Source organism: Balaenoptera musculus, chromosome 2 (genome assembly GCF_009873245.2).
Source record: "Balaenoptera musculus isolate JJ_BM4_2016_0621 chromosome 2, mBalMus1.pri.v3, whole genome shotgun sequence".
Lineage (NCBI taxonomy): Eukaryota > Metazoa > Chordata > Mammalia > Artiodactyla > Balaenopteridae > Balaenoptera > Balaenoptera musculus.
The window spans coordinates 37389461-37405637 of NC_045786.1; the positions used below are offsets into that span (position 1 = coordinate 37389461).

The 16177-nt window shown below is 41.9% G+C and overlaps 1 protein-coding gene across 1 annotated transcript in view; it reads left to right on the forward strand.

Annotated features, from left to right (window-relative positions):
• Positions 1 to 10126: 10126 nt before the first annotated feature.
• The window catches only part of BLM (BLM RecQ like helicase), a 90015-nt gene continuing 83964 nt past the window's right edge, over positions 10127 to 16177 (forward strand). The window contains exon 1 of the mRNA XM_036844776.1: positions 10127 to 10225. The gene's annotated coding sequence lies outside the window, so the exon portion shown is untranslated. The remainder of the gene's footprint in view (positions 10226 to 16177) is intronic.

The window sequence follows — 16177 nt, forward strand, 5'->3', positions numbered from 1 at the left end:
GCGGCGAGCAGGGGCCGCTCTTCATCGCGGTGCGTGGGCCTCCCACCATCGCGGCCTCTCCTGTTGCGGAGCACAGGCTCCAGACGCGCAGGCTCAGTAGTTGTGGCTCACGGGCCCAGTTGCTCCGCGGCATGTGGGATCTTCCCAGACCAGGGCTCGAACTCGTGTCCCCTGCATTGGCAGGCGGATTCTCAACCACTGCACCACCAGGGAAGCCCTATGCCTACTATTTTACACTTTGCAATTTTTTTTTTTCAAACATGAAAGGGAATTTGTCAGCTCGTGTAACTGAAAAGTCCATGGCTGATAGCACTGCAGTATCCAGGGCCTCAGACAATCATATCACAACCCAGCTTCTTTCCCAGTCTTGCTTGCACTCTCCTCTGTGGTGGCTTCACTCTCAGGCTAGCATCCACCCCTCTTCCACATGGTGCTTCCCTCCCAGTCCCAGCTTCAGGATGACATCCTGACAGTTTGATAACCCCACCAAATAAGGCGTACCGGCCATGTTCCCCGTGAACCCTAGCAAAAGTCTTAGGGAGAGCTACCATTGGACTAGCTGGAATCACAGACCCATCTCTGAACCAATCACTGAGGCCAGGCTGGGAGGGTGGTGCTGATTGGCCAGGCCCAAGTCACATGACCACCTCTGGATCCCTAGGCTGAGAGAAGTCAGTCCGACAATGGCGTGAGTCACATGGACCAGGAGTTGGGAAGCAGGGTGGTTCTCCAAAGGGATATCAAGGTGCTATGAGTGGAAGGTCCTTCACAGCTGAAAGCAGCAGATGTCTACTGCAAAAGGTGCTCTTTTGTTGTTTTTGTTTTTTTGGCTCTTTCATGCCTGGAAGCTGCTATTTTATGCCTAACACGTGTATAGCTGAGGCCACACATGGCTCCTAGCACTGGCCAATTGGAAAATGCCGCAAGGTGAAGAGGGGCTGCTCTGTTTTCTTAGATTCTGTATTTGTCTATTTAATGTCTATTAACCACAGGGCCAAACTAACAGCCAAAGTTCTTTACATCTGCCCTGGGATCCTGCTTTTGCGAGCAGGTAAAGTTGTATAACAAATCCTCCAACCAATCCCGGATACATTCCCACAACTACCTCCTTTATGTAATCCCCCACACCATGTCAATATTTCCCCTTCCCTGAGTCAACCCAGGGCCAGGTACCCTAGACATCTAGGGACACCCCTACACCCCAAATCCTGCTGGAATTATTCAAACCAGGAGTTTATCAGGTAAACACTCAAAAAAAGTGGGGGAAATGGTCAGAGACAGGAGACAAAGAAAAGCGTGGCAAGTGGGACTTTATCCACCTAAAGATACAGCTGTTCAGCTGTTCTAAAAGATTTTGTTTAAGAGGGGAAGAAAGTGGGGGATGTTGAGAAGGGGACAGAGGAGGCTGCTGTCTAGGGGCACTGGGCCCTTTCCCTCCCTCTTTCCCCTTAAAGCAGAAACTAAAACCCACTGGCTTCAGGGAGCTAAAAGCCTAAAACAGGAGAAAAAAGGGTGAGCAGGGAATAGAGAAAAGAAAACAAAACCCTAGACAACAGGAGGAGAAAATTAAAGATTACTAAAAAATTTTTGTATATATATATATATATATATATATATATATATATAATATTTTAACTAATACATAATAGATATATATGTATATATGATATCTAACTAAATTAAAACAGGTCTTTAATTTGACTCAATTGGAAATCCAAAATTTATATATAAAAATGTATATATTAAAAGAATTTATCACAAAAAGATAAAAAAGGGTGCTGATTGGCTTTTGTGCATCTGCAACCTTGGTTCTAAATTAACTTTAGCATTTGCTAAAAGGTATCAACTGAGAAAACTTTATAGACTTAATCAATACTGAGGCTCAAATTATACCTGGGGAATCCCACTAAATTTCAACATTGTACCCCCTATAATCTTAGAAAAGGGACTAAACATAAAATAGAGAAAAAAATAGCCTTTAACTACAGCCTTACCCAAGTTTCCCATAGTCATAATACCTATTGCTCTAAAAATATCTCGCATTGGGGACACACACTCTAACACAATGAATACTGAATTAAAATTAAATCTTTGGCCATTGCACATTGGCTTGATACAATGGGACTCCACAGACCCTTTAGTTAAAATAGTTAATATGGCCCATTGTAAGTTAAAAGAGGGCCTTCAAGGATTAAAAATTATTATATAAAACCTAATTAATAAATATGTGATTGTTCCCACTGCTTTTCCGTTTGATAGCCCGACTTTGCCTGTTCTGCTGGGAAAAAATAAAGGATGCTGTACTAGTTAGCTTGGGTTGTCAAGACAAAATACCACAGACTGGGTGACTTAGACAACAGAAAATTATTTTCTCAAAATTGTAGAGGCTGGTGCCAATGCAGGGGACACGGGTTTGAGCCCTGGTCCAGGATGATACCACATGCCATGGAGCAACTAAGCCCATGCACCACAACTACTGAGCCTGCGCTCTAGAGCCTGTGAGTCACTACTACTGAGCCCGTGTGCCACAACTACTGAAGCCTGTGTGCCTAGAGCCCGTGCTCTGCAACAAGAGAAGCCACCACAATGAGAAGCCCATGTACCACAACAAAAAGTAGCCCCTGCTCGCTGCAGCTAGAGAAAGCCCATGCGCAGCAACAAAGACCCAACCCAGCCAAAAATAAATAAATTAAAAAAAAAATTCTAGAGGCTGGGAAGTCAAGGGTTAAGGTGCTGGCTGATTCAATTTCTGGTGAGGCCTCTCTTTCTGGCTTGTAGATAGCAGCCTTCTTGTCGTGACTGCACGTGGTTGACAGAGGAAGAGGTATTTCTCTCTTCCTTTTCTTCTAAAGTCACCAGTCCTCTTGGATTAGGGGCCCACCCTTACGCCCTCATTTAACCTTAGTTACCTTCATAAAGGCCCTATCTCCAAGTACAGTCATATTGACGGTTGTGGCTTCAACATGTAAATCTGGGGAGGACACAAACGCTCAGTCCATAACAGGTGCCTCATGGTGGATTACTACGACATTAATGCTCTGGTCCCAGCCATGAGGGCCCCCATACCCAATATCCGATACTATTAAAATTACAGACTCTATCCAGCTAATAAATATTTTGCTCTTATAAATTTGGTTAAAAGCATTCTCTTGCATGCCTGTTTCAACAGCCTTCCAGCTGCAGTTTGCCTTCACTTCTGAAAGGACACAAGATACCTTTTCCAGGCATGGGGTACCTCAGCAGTTTTGCCACCACATACAATCTTTGCAACACGATCTTCACTGTGTTCACCTTTCTCCAGGAGCACAGGTATGGCATTATATTGATGACATCCTCCTTCAATGAGACTCATTTAACACACTGTTTATGGACATACAAGTGCAACATTTTTTAGTCCTCTTTGCGTCTGGTGGCAGTGTATTTACAAATTTTACTTCCAAATCAGCAGACACTTCCATTAGTGCCCTCAGAAACTCCTTCACTGTAGTCTTTGGCAACCTCTTCTCATGTCTCCTGGTGTCTCTACACCACTTTTTTTTTTTTTAATTGGAGTATATTTGCTTTACGATGCTGTAAACTTTGCTGTGTTAGTTTCTACTGTACAGCAAAGTGAATCAGCTCTATGTATACATATATCACATCTTTTTTGGATTTCCTTCCCATTTAGGTCACTACAGAGCAATGAGTAGAGTTCCCTGTGCTATACAGTAGGTTCTCATTAGTTATCTATTTTATACGTAGTTGTATATATATATGTCAATGCCAGCCTCCCAATTCATCCCACCCCTGCTTCCTCCCTTGGTGTCCATACGTTTGTTCTCTACGTCTGTGTCTCTATTTCTGCTTTGCAAATAGGTTCATCTGTATCTACACCACTTTTGATGGCCGTAAGTTGCCCGAGAGTTTGCGATGCAAGAAACTACCTGTCTTACCCTCATGCTGTACACTATTAAAACAACAAATAGCAGGCTACATACTGGGCTCTCCTGGAACTAGAGGCTCTCACAGACCCCCAAGACCATGACCCTCTGTACGCAGCTACCCATTATGCTTTGTGTCATGGACACTGCATCCCACAAGCTCAGCACAGCTACAGAGTCCTCCCTAAGACAGGATGGAACCAAACGTGGGCCGTCTGGCATATTCCACCTGCAGGGGGTTGGGGGTGTCTTCCCCTGTCTTCAGTCCCTTGCCAGATGCCATTGTGCTGAAGGAAGTCTCCCCACTCTGAGACCCCTTGGCTCCCTGAGAAGCCCATTGGCATTAACTGAGTGAACAGCAATGCGAGTTTGTAGACGATGCGAATGGCACTGCTAACCATCATATGTGATGGAGCTCCATGGAATATTGCTGCTTTCCATCCCTTAACCTGGATGTGCCTGATGAAGGACGGGACCCAAAGGTCAACACAGTTGGCCAAACTTTAGGCAGTCATCTTCACACTGGATGCTCTGGCCAACAAATTGTCCCACCTTCACATTTATTATAAACTATTTGGCTATTACGTAAAAACTGTCCCTTCCAAGGTAAAAGACTCTGGGAATCTCTTACCTCATAGATACCCAAAATATAAATCAAAATCACACATGTCTCTACATGTATTGAGGCTGCAATACAAGGCCTTGTCAGGACCCTCCTTATTCCCTTTGGGGTTACAGACGTTACTGGTAGTAACCAAGACACACATTTCACTTTTCAAAATACGCAATGCTTGGCTCTTGGACGAGGCATTCAATAGAACTGCATGTCCTTAATAGGACCTAAATAGCCAGTTTAACTGAGAGAACTAATGGTCTCTTAAAATAACTCAAGATTCCAGCCCAGGAAATAAACCTCTAAATGTGTCTCTATGTTGCCCCTGGCCTTTAACCTATCTGCAAATTTTCAATCCTGTCTCCATTCCATAAGTGCTGGAGGCCAGATCTAGGCTCATACTCTGCTGAGACCCGTTAACTATAGATTGTCCCATGGGCCAGGCAGCTGCTTGCCTGATATGGGACCCAGCTGAACCTAAACTTCCACCATAAACAAAGCTAAACAAACAAGTGCAGCTGTGCACTTTCTGTTGATTACAGAAAGTTGGGGCACTTTCATTCGTTTACAATCCATGGGCCAAATTCTCCAAGCTCCATTGTTTCAACCAAGTGTGGCAAATGCTAAGATCCACACTAACCTGAGTGGATGCCCACTTAAAAAGGATACCCAAGTCCCATATCCCAGATGACATTGCCCTGGCCCAGGAGTTCACCACTGGAGATGCCGTCACCCCAACTGAAGACCTCACCTTTGGAAATGATTTGCCCTCCTGTGCCAGAGATGACTTCACCTGGACACTGAAACCTCCACCCCAGTGATGCCCATGGATGGCCTCTCCTAAGGTAAAAATTGGACACAGGACAGTTTTGCTTTTCTTCCTTTGATATTAGATATTCTGTTTCTGAGCTTGCTGTCTGCTTAGCCTGTGACTCTGGTATATCCCTTGCTCTCTGCCAAAACATACATCCCTAAACTCCCATGCCTAAAGGGAAATTTGTTGGAGATTATTACTATCTGTGCCATTCTAAAAATTATTAGAGATTATTACTTTCCCCAGAAGGCACCTGCCTCATGTCAGTCAACCCGTTGACCCCTTGGGGAGAGGACCACTCACTCCCCAGTGCTGTCTCCTACTTGTGCTCTGCATCTCGAACATGACCTCTCCTTCCCCTTGGTTACACACAATACCACTAATCTTTACATATACTTTGCTAAATTATCAGCTCATACCCTCCCACAACATAACTGCCTGACCCAAGAAATACACCAAGATGTTATTGTCACTCATACTTTTAACATACTGTACAACTCCACCAAAATATTATTAGAGACTCCTGAAATTTCAGATCTATTTTCTTGTCTAATGCCATATAAATGGAAAACCAGTTCTTCCAGTCAGTTATGGACTGACCTAGAAGCACTCCTTATACTTCTACCTGTGTTCCTCCTTTTTACTTTCATAATAAAATGTTTCCTATATCGTTTAGGACATCCTATGCCTTACTCCCTAAAAGTCTCCTTATAATCACCCCAAAGTTTCTTAAAGTGATGCCAGATAACCACAGGGCCAATTGTTTTGTGTTTTCTTAGATTCTGTATTTAGCCTTTTGACATCTATTAACCACAGGGCCAAATTAATAACCAAAGTTGTTTACATCTCCCCTGCAATCCTGCTTTTGATAGCATGCAAGTCATATTACAAACTCTCCAACCAATCTCGAGTTCATATCCACAGCCACCTCCTTTATCTAATCCCACACAACATGTCAATATTTCCCCTGCCCTAAATCAACCCAAGGCCAGGTACCAGACATCCAGGAACAGTTCCTGTGCCCCACAGTTCAAAAGAATTATTTAAACTAGCCAATCCTAAGCTATTTTCCCTGCTATAGCTTGCCTTTCCTGCAGAAACCCCAGTAAAGTCTCTGACTTTGGCTTTCCCCTTGCTCATTTCTGCCTCCTGACCAAACCTGATGCTTCCCCATGTGGCCACATGTGGTGTGCCTCCTCTTGTTGGGAAACACAAGTAATAAATTCTTCTTTCAATGGCATCACTTTTCTCCGTGCTGTCACTCAGTCACTTGCCTAAATTAAAATTCTGCAGTTACAGTTGAGACAGGAGCTGCCACTGCTGAGTTCTCAGAACTGGGACACCAGGTTTGTGCATGTATGTGCATCTGTGTGTGTGCGTTAAAGTATATGTGATATAAATTTTACCATTTTAACCATTTCTAAATGTATGGTTCAGTGGCATTAATTACATTCGCATTGTTATGCAACCATCATCACTATCCATCTCAAGAACTTTTTCATCACCCCAAACAGAAACACTACCTATTAAACAGTAACTCCTTATGACACCCCCTCACCCCCAAATCCTAGTAACCATTATTCTGCGTTCTCGCTCTGAATTCTAGGTACCTCATATAAGTAGAATCATAAAATATTTGTCTTTTTGTGACTGGCTTATTTCATTTAGCATAATGTCTTCGAAGTTAATTCATGTTGTGGCATATATTTCATTCCTTTTTAAGACCAAATAATATTCCATTGCATGTATATACCACATTTGTTTATCCACTCATCTGCACTTGGTTTCTTTCCACATTTTGACTATTGTGAATAATGCTGCTATGAGCTTTGGTGTACAAATATCATTCTCTACATAATAGCCAGAAAGAGCTTTCTGTTCAGTCCCTTCCCTCATAAAAACCTATGGTAAATTAAACCACAATGAGATACCATAGAGTATCTACAGATAGCTAAAATGGAAAAGATTGACAATTCCAAGTGTTGGCAAGGATGCAGAAAATAAGAAACTCATACAGTGTTGGTAGGAGTGTAAAATGGTACAATCACTTTGAAAACAAGTCCATTTTTATCAGTTACCCTATGACCCAGAAATCCCATTCCTAGATACTTACCCAAGAAAAATTAATGCATATATTCACAAAACGACCTATACAAAAATGTCCATAGCGGCTTTATAATAGGCAAAGGGAAAAAACTCAAATGCCCATCAGTAGATGAATGGATTAATAAACTGTGGTGTGTTCATACAATTGCATAATCTTGTTAAAGAATAATTTTAAAAATCTAGTATAATCATGACTCACACAGATATAAAATGAATGTGTTAAAGGTTTTATTTAAGTCATTAATTAATGAGAGACCCAGAAAGATATTACAGAGTTCAGAGGAAAATTCAAAGTACCGCACGCACATATATATTCAAATGAGGAATAACGAAATGCTTTACAAATAGATGCAAAACCTGGCAGAACTGATCAAACCCACAGTGCAATAATAAAATACATCCCCTTGAACACAATTTGCATTTCTATACACAAGAATAGGTCTTTTAAAAAACTAACAGTGTTATTCTTTACCTCAAAGACAATGAAAGGTATGGAGCCCTCATAGAATCAGATATCCCAGAAGGGTGTGCTAGACAGCACCTTGTTTTTCACTGGATACTCAGTAATGTTTTTTAGACCATTTTAAAGTTTTTCACAGTTTTCCTCTACATTACACAGTAATAAAAGAGAATGAACTACTGGTACACAAACAGATGAAGCACACAGATACTATGTTCAGGGTAAAAAAAGGCAAACAAAAAGGAGTATATACTGTATGATACCAGCTTACTCTGGGGGCAGAGGTAGACTCCACAAAGGAAGCTCCACAAGAGAATCTTATGGGGTGCTGGAAATGGTATATAACTTGATTTGGGTGGTGGAGATACATATATATATGGCATATATATATAGTATATGTAAAATCATTGATTTTACTTAAGATTAGTACACAAGACTCTCCCTATCCCACTTGCCCCTAAATCCAACAATTGCCATTTACCTTCAGAGTGAAGTCCAAACTTGAGGTCTATTGTCTGTTTCCTCTCGTGTACCATTTCTATTTCCCCTTTTCCTGACAGTTTCTCAAAAGTACCTTACTTAGTCTTACCAGTTTCATGGCCTTTGCCTTCAAATCATACCTGTTATTTATCTCGCAGGTATCAGGACACCTTCTGAAAGCCTTACCTTACTAAGTCTATCTAGTCTATCTCTACCCCCAGAGTAACCTGGTATCATACAGTATATACTCTTTTTTGTCTGCCTTTCCTTACCCTGAACATAGTATCTGTGAGCTTCATCTGTTTGTGTACCCGTAGTTCATTCTCTTTTTTTTTTTTTAATTATTTATTTATTTATTCATTTATTTTTGGCTGTGTTGGGTCTTCGTTTCTGTGCGAGGGCTTTCTCTAGTTGCGGCAAGCGGGGGCCACTCTTCATCACGGTGCGCGGGCCTCTCACTATCGCGGCCTCTCTTGTTGCGGAGCACAGGCTCCAGACGCGCAGGCTCAGTAATTGTGGCTCACGGGCCTAGTTGCTCCGCGGCATGTGGGATCTTCCCAGACCAGGGCTCGAATCGAACCCGTGTCCCCTGCATTGGCAGGCAGATTCTCAACCACTGCGCCGCCAGGGAAGCCCTCATTCTCTTTTATTACTGTGTAATGTAGAAGAAAACTGTGAAAAACTTTGAAATGATCTAAAAAACATTACTGAGTGTCCAGTGAAAAAACAAGGTGCTGTCTAGCACACCCTTCTGGAATATCTGATTCTTTTGGGCTCCATACCTTTCATTGTGTGTGTGCAAATCTGCCATCCTAGGTGCCTCCATAACATGGGTCAGCATTCTTATAGCTTGTGTACCCTTTGAGTCTAAATGTTAGCGGCTTTATTCTTTTGGTAAATTATTCACACCTGGGCTTTGTCCCTATCCTGCTTCCTATGTGGCCTTTTTTGCTATTAAAAGTCTGCTTAACTTACTCTGCTTTTGCTTTTTCCTACAGAGAGTAATTTAACAGCGATGCGTTTTGTTTGGCTGCACCGTGCGGTTTTGTTTTTGTAACATTTTAAAAAAAGGCAGATATCACACACAAAACAGGGCAGAAGCAGATTTTAAGTTTTTCTTAAAAGAGAAATAAATGAAGGACGAAAAGAAAGATCTGGCATCACAGGGCCCACAGTCCCTCGTGGGAACAATCAGCTGGAACCTCAGGTACTGCACACGTCCCTAGAGGCATCTGAGTTTGATACCCCTTTCTCCGTCAATGACAATTTCCAGTTGCTCATTTAGAAGAGAATGGGTGGGGCAGAGGCCAGCGTTACCAGGAGGGTGGAGAGGACAGACAGCCAAAGCCTCAGAGACAGACGGTCAGAACCAAAGAGATCGGGGTGTAGAGCCTTGGCCTGGTCTGTGGGAACTAGTAAATCTCAGGCTCGCTTTAACTCCGGGGTTTTCAATCCCGCCACGGTCCGGTTCCAGGTACGTGCTTTACTTAAGTCTTTACCGACACCACGTAACATACTGAAAACAAAGCAGCCCAGCAGCCCGGGAAGCCCTGGGTTCAACCGTAGTCATCTGACCTTGCATTCCAGGCTCTGATTGGGCTTTGGGAATACGTGCCCTTCCTTCTCAGACCCTTACGGGGACCTCGTCCCAGCAGCCCACGGGGGCGGGGAAAGGTGCCACGGGGCGACGGTATTGGTCGGCTTCTTCAGGACGCAGCCAATCGGAATCTGCCGACTTCCGGCGTGAAGTGAGCTGGCGCGCGGCGTCGGGGCGCGGTTGCGGCGCGGGGAGTTTGGATAGTGGTTCCGCCCGCTTCGAGACTGTGGAAGAGGTGAGTGCTGGCGCACGCTGACTTACGGGCCCGTCTGCCTGTCCCAGACTCGCTCCTGGCCACGCGGCCCGGGGCCGGAGAGGAAGGCCTCTCCGGTGCCTCCCTTTGCCCACCCCGGTTCGGCTAGGCCCGCTGAGTCCTCTCGTCTGGCGAGCAGCATGGGAGGAGAGCACAGACGCACATAGATCCTCAGAAGGGGAAGCAGAGGCCCGGGGGCGGGGGCGAGCTTTCCCAGGCTGTCCCAGGGCGTCGGTGGCAGAACCGGCCTAGCACCCAGTATGTTCTTGTTCGTGTACTCCAGTGCCTACCAAGATGCCTGGCACAGAACAGTCACTTCCCAGATTTCTGGCACTACCCCCATTTCTCTCCCGAGGGATAACCAAAATTCTGTACTTTTTCTATGGCTTTCCACAATCGTGAGCCAGGCTGCGTGTATTCTTAGTATCTACTGTGTGCCACGTGCCCAGCACCCCTTTACCTTACAGTTGTAGCTTCACAATACCGCAGCAAAGGGAAATGGTTAAGGACACAGACTGTATCAGATTGCCTGAGTTCGGAAGCCGGCTCCTGCACGTACTAGCTATGTGACTATCCAGCTGTTATTTAAAGTGCCTCAGTTTCCTTTTGTCAAATGAGGGAAATGACCTATTCTACCTCCTGGAGTTTTTGTTATTACTGAACGACTTAATATATGCAGTAAGTGCTTCAAAGAGTACTTGACAACATAGTAAGGGTTCTGTTATAACCACCCAGAGAACTAGATAAGGTTGTCCTCATTTTATACATGGAGACTCTGAAGCACAAACAATTGTCTCTGTGATGAAAGGGCATTTGGTGATTAAATGCTAGAAATAGGATTTGAACTGAGAACTGCCTGACTCCAAAACATCTTGCACAACATGGGGATTTCACCCCATACCCCTCACCTGCCCTTAGGTTACTTGGCACTTTGGACACCTAGTGGCCTGAGATGGAGCGGATACCTGACAGCTCCTGGTGCCACCAACGTGGGTAAATAGCACTCCTGTGCCCCTGTCAAGATGAAGGGGCAATAATGAGAGAGACTGGGTGAGAGACCAGAAATTGGAGAAGGTAGGAGATAGAGTATTCTGTGTGAGGAATAGTAAATAGTATTAAATTGAGCCAACATTTAGTTAGCCAGGCTGCTATCAGAAAGTAGCTTGTAGTCTAGTAGGAGAAATATGGTGCATGTATCTTTTTGAATTCGTGTTTTCATTTTTTCTGGATATATACCCAGAAGTGCCAATTTCTGGATCAAATGGTAGTTCAATTGTCAGTTTTTGAGGAACATCCATATTGTTTTCCATAGTGGCTGCACCATTTCCATTAATAGTGTACAAGGGTTCCCTTTTCTCCACTTCCTCTCCAACATTTGTTATTTGTTTTTTGGGTTTGTTTTTTTTTTTTTTTTTTTGGCTGCACCCCACGGCTTGTGGGATCTTAGTTCCCTGACCAGGGATCGAACCCGTGCCCCCTGCAATGGAAGCGTGGAGTCCTAACCACTGGACCCCCCCCCCCCCCCAGGGAATTCCCCAGCATTTGTTATTTGTAGGCTTTTTGATGACAGCCATTCTGACAGATGTGAGGTGATATCTCATTGTTGTTTTGATTTGCATTTCTCTAATAATTAGCAGTGTTAAGCATCTTTTCATGTACCTGTTAGCCATCTGTATGTCTTCTGGGAAACATGTCTATTTAGATCTTCTGCTCATTTTTTGATTGGGTTTTTTGTTTACCAGCACCACTTGTTGAAGAGACTGTCCTTTCTCCGTTATATATTCTTGCCTTCTTTATTGTAGATTAATTGACCATAGGTGTGTGGGTTTTATTTCTGGGCTCTCTATTCTGTTGCATTGATCTATGTGTCTGTTCTTGTGCCAGTACCATGCTGTTTTGATTACTGTAGCTTTGTAGTATAGTCTGACGTCTGGGAGGGCAGTACCTCCAGCTTTGTTCTTTTTTCTCAAGATTGCTTTGGCACTTCGGGGTCTTTCATGATTCCATATGAATTTCAGGATTATTTGTTTCAATTCTGTGAAAAATGTTGTGGGATTGCATTACATCTGTATATTGCTTTGTGTTATATTCTGTATATATTCCTTTTAAGGGAAGGAAAGGTAGAAAAAGAGATCCAGTGTAATTGTAGAATATTTGGGGGAGCTAAATGCCAAAAGCCCCTGTGGGTCTCCATTGCCTGTAGCATGATACATGAGGCCTTTGAGCAGTCTCCTCTAACCACCTGCTAGTCTACCTCAGTCTTTGCATGAATAGTGCGTAGACTACCTTTCACAACCTCCACCCTGTTTGGAAGGTTCCAGTTGTCCTTCAAGATCCAATTCAGTGTTCTTTGGAAAACTGCTCTATGATTTTCCTGAGCTTTACCTTCATCTGGGAAGCCATAAGACTTTTAAGACAAGACTTTATTGTAGGACTTATCCCATTTCATTGTAATTTTTTATTGACATGTCTATTTCCTGCTAGTCTAGAAGCTCATTGAAGGAAGTAATTATGTCTTGCTTATCTCTGTCCTCTAGTGCCTCCTACGATCCCTGGCACAGAGTGAAAATACAAGTCAAAATCAACTAATGGAAGTTCTTGGTGTTATGACATATAGACTTTGTTCTCTAGAATGGCAAGGAACTATTGAGTTTACTTTGTCTAAAAAGTCCTATATCTTAATGAACCATATTCTCAATGTCAAGAAAAATATTACAGTCATAATCTTGTCTTCCAAACACTTCAGCTATTTTTATTTTTTCATGAAATTTAAATTTTAACTATACAAATTTCTTACTGTAACCCTAATATACTCATAATTTACTGAGTTTTTTTCAGTTTTAAATTATTCCATGCAGCTTCTCAGTCTCCATGGTAGTCATTTATCTTGTAAATTATCACATTATTCCACTCTCCTTCGTGGTTTAATAGGTGTGAAATGTTGCTTCATGCTATTAATTATTAGAAAAATTGAACATTTTTCCATGAGGTTATTTTGTCTGTGTATATTCTGGTGAACTATGTGTTTATACTCCCTGATCATTTGTTCACAGGAACTTTATGTGTTTTTAATATTAATCCTTTATTTGTTATTTGTTGCTAATTTTCTTTTTAAAAAAATTTCGTATGTGAAAGTAGATACATTTTTAAAACTACGTAGTGTGTGTGTATATATATATATAAACAATTACAAAGAAAAATTATAAAGTTTAATTTTACATTAAAATTATATAAATGTAAAGAATAATTATAAAATTATAATTACATGTAACTGTCATCCAAATCAAGAAATCTGGGGTACTTAATAGTACTCCAAAAGTATGCTTCCCTCATCATGACCTCCTCCCTACACTAGAGATAACTGTTTTCCTGTTTTTTTGTAGTAATAATTCTCTTGTCTTCTTAATTTACGCATATACGCAACCTGTAAGTAATGTAGTGCAGTTTTGCTTGGTTTTGAACTCTATAAATGGGATGGTAGTTTGTGTATTCTACGTTGTCTTTCTCATTTAGTTCAACATTATGTTTGTGAGATTCTTCTGTATTGTGGATACAGGTTTTTTAAATTTTTAAATAATTTTATAATTGTTAATAAAAATTTATTTCGTTGCCATAGAATATTCCATTGTATGATTGTGCCACAGTTTATCCATCCTGCTTTTGATGACATTTAGGTTGGTTTCAGATTTGAGCTATTAATGTTGCTGTGAATGTTCTTGTTCATATTCACTGCTGCACATGTTAATAAGTTTGTATATAACTAAGAGTAAAACTGTTGGGTCTAAGGATATGTATAGGTTTTACTTTTCAATCTAATGCCAAATTTTCTTCAAAAGTGGTTGCACTCCTACCAGTGTTTGTTTGTTTATTTATTTTATTTTATTTTTATATTTTGGCTGCGTTGGGTCTTCATTGCTGCATGGGCTTTCTAGTTGCAGTGAGCAAGGGCTCCTCTTCATTGAGGTGCACGGGCTTCTCATTGCGGTGGCTTCTCTTGTTGCGGAGCACGGGCTCTAGGTGCACGGGCTCAGGAGTTGCGGCATGCAGGACCTAGAACACGCAGGCTTCAGTAGTTGCAGCGCGTGGGCTCAGTAGTTGTGGTGCATGGGCTCTAGGGTGCACAGGCTTCAGTAGTTGTGGCACATGGGCTCAGTAATTGTGGCTCGTGGGCTCTAGAGTGCAGCCTCAGTAGTTGTGGCACACGGGCTTAGTTGCTCTGCGACATGTGGGATCTTCCCAGATCAGGGATCGAACCCGTGTCCCCTGCATTGGCAGGTGGATTCTTAACCACTGTGCCACCAGGGAAGTCCCTTACCAGTGTTATTAGACTTTCCATTGCTCCACATCCTTTCTAATATTTGATATTGTGTATTTAATTTTTGCCTATCAGGTAGGTGTATGTATTTTCTTATGGTTTTAATTCCCTGGATTATTAATGAAGTCTAGCACCTTGTATTTATGGACTGTTTCCTCTTTTTAAAAGTGTCTCTTCAAGTTTTCTGTCTTTTCCATGGAGTTGTCTATCGTTTTCTTATTTTGTAGGAATTATTTTTTCATTCCGCATGGTGGTTATTTATTTGTTAGTTATATATATTGCAAATATCTTCTACTCTGTGGCTTTTAAAAGTGGATTTAATATAATTTTAGTCAACTATTTTTAAACACTTTTATTGTGAAATATTTTTTTAACTTTTTATTTTATATTGGAGTATAGTTGATTAACAATGTTGTGATGGCTTCAGGTGTATACCAAAGTGATTCAGTTATACATATACGTGTATCTGTTCTTTTTCAAATTCTTTTCCCATTTAGGCTGTTACATAATACTGAGCAGAGTTACCTGTGTTATACACTAGGTCCTTGTTGGTTATCCATTTTAAATATAGCAGTGTGTACATGTCAATCCCAAACTCCCTAATTATCCCTTCCCCCCACCCTGTTGTGAAATATTATATATTTCATAGAGAAAAGTGCAGAAAATATCTATATAAGCTGTGCAGGAATGGGTTAACATAGTAGGCCTGGGAACTTGGGTTTTGAAACCTTTCCTAAGGTGATAAGGTTCTTTTGCCCACCTGTGGCACTAACACTTGCTTTCATTCTGAGAATCTGAAATTTTGGTGTTAAAGTGTTCCTCTGTGACCAGCCCCAGATAAAAACCCTAGACAATGCATCTCTGGTGGGTTTCCTAGGGCAAAAACATTGCGCACGTGTAGCTGCACTTTTCTTGAGAGAGAATGTGCTCTCTGGGAGGTAGGGAGCATGTAGAAGCCAGCACATGGATTCCTACAGACTGATGTGTCTTTTCCTCTTGTTGCTCTGTTGGTGTGTCCTTACTGTCTGTTGATGTAATAAAACTTAGCTGTGAGTTAGGACGGTATGCCTGTGGTCGTTCATCACTGAACATGAGGGAGTGGTCTTTGGGGACCCCGGAAACAGCAGTTTAATGACATGTATCAAAGCAAACACCTCTGTACCTATGTCCCAGGTAAGAAACAGAACATTGCTAACACCCTTAGAAGCCTCCTGTCTGTTAACACATATATGTGGAATCTGAAGAAATTGGTATAGACGATCTTATTTACAAAGCAGAAATAGAGACACAGACGTAAACAAACGTATGGATACCAAGGGGAAAGGGGGGGTGGAATGAATTGGAAGACTGGGATTGACATATATACACTATTGGTACTATGCATAAAATAGATAACTAATGAGAACCTACTGTACAGCACAGGGAACTCTACTCATTGCTCTGTGGTGACCTAAATGGGAAGGAAATCCAAAAAAGAGGGGATAAATGTATATGTATAGCTGATTCACTTTGCTGTACAGTAGAAACCAATACAACATTGTAAAGCAACTGTACTTCAATAAAAATTAAAAAAATTTTAAAAAAAGGAAGCCTCCTGTCTGCCCCTGTCTTATCCTGTA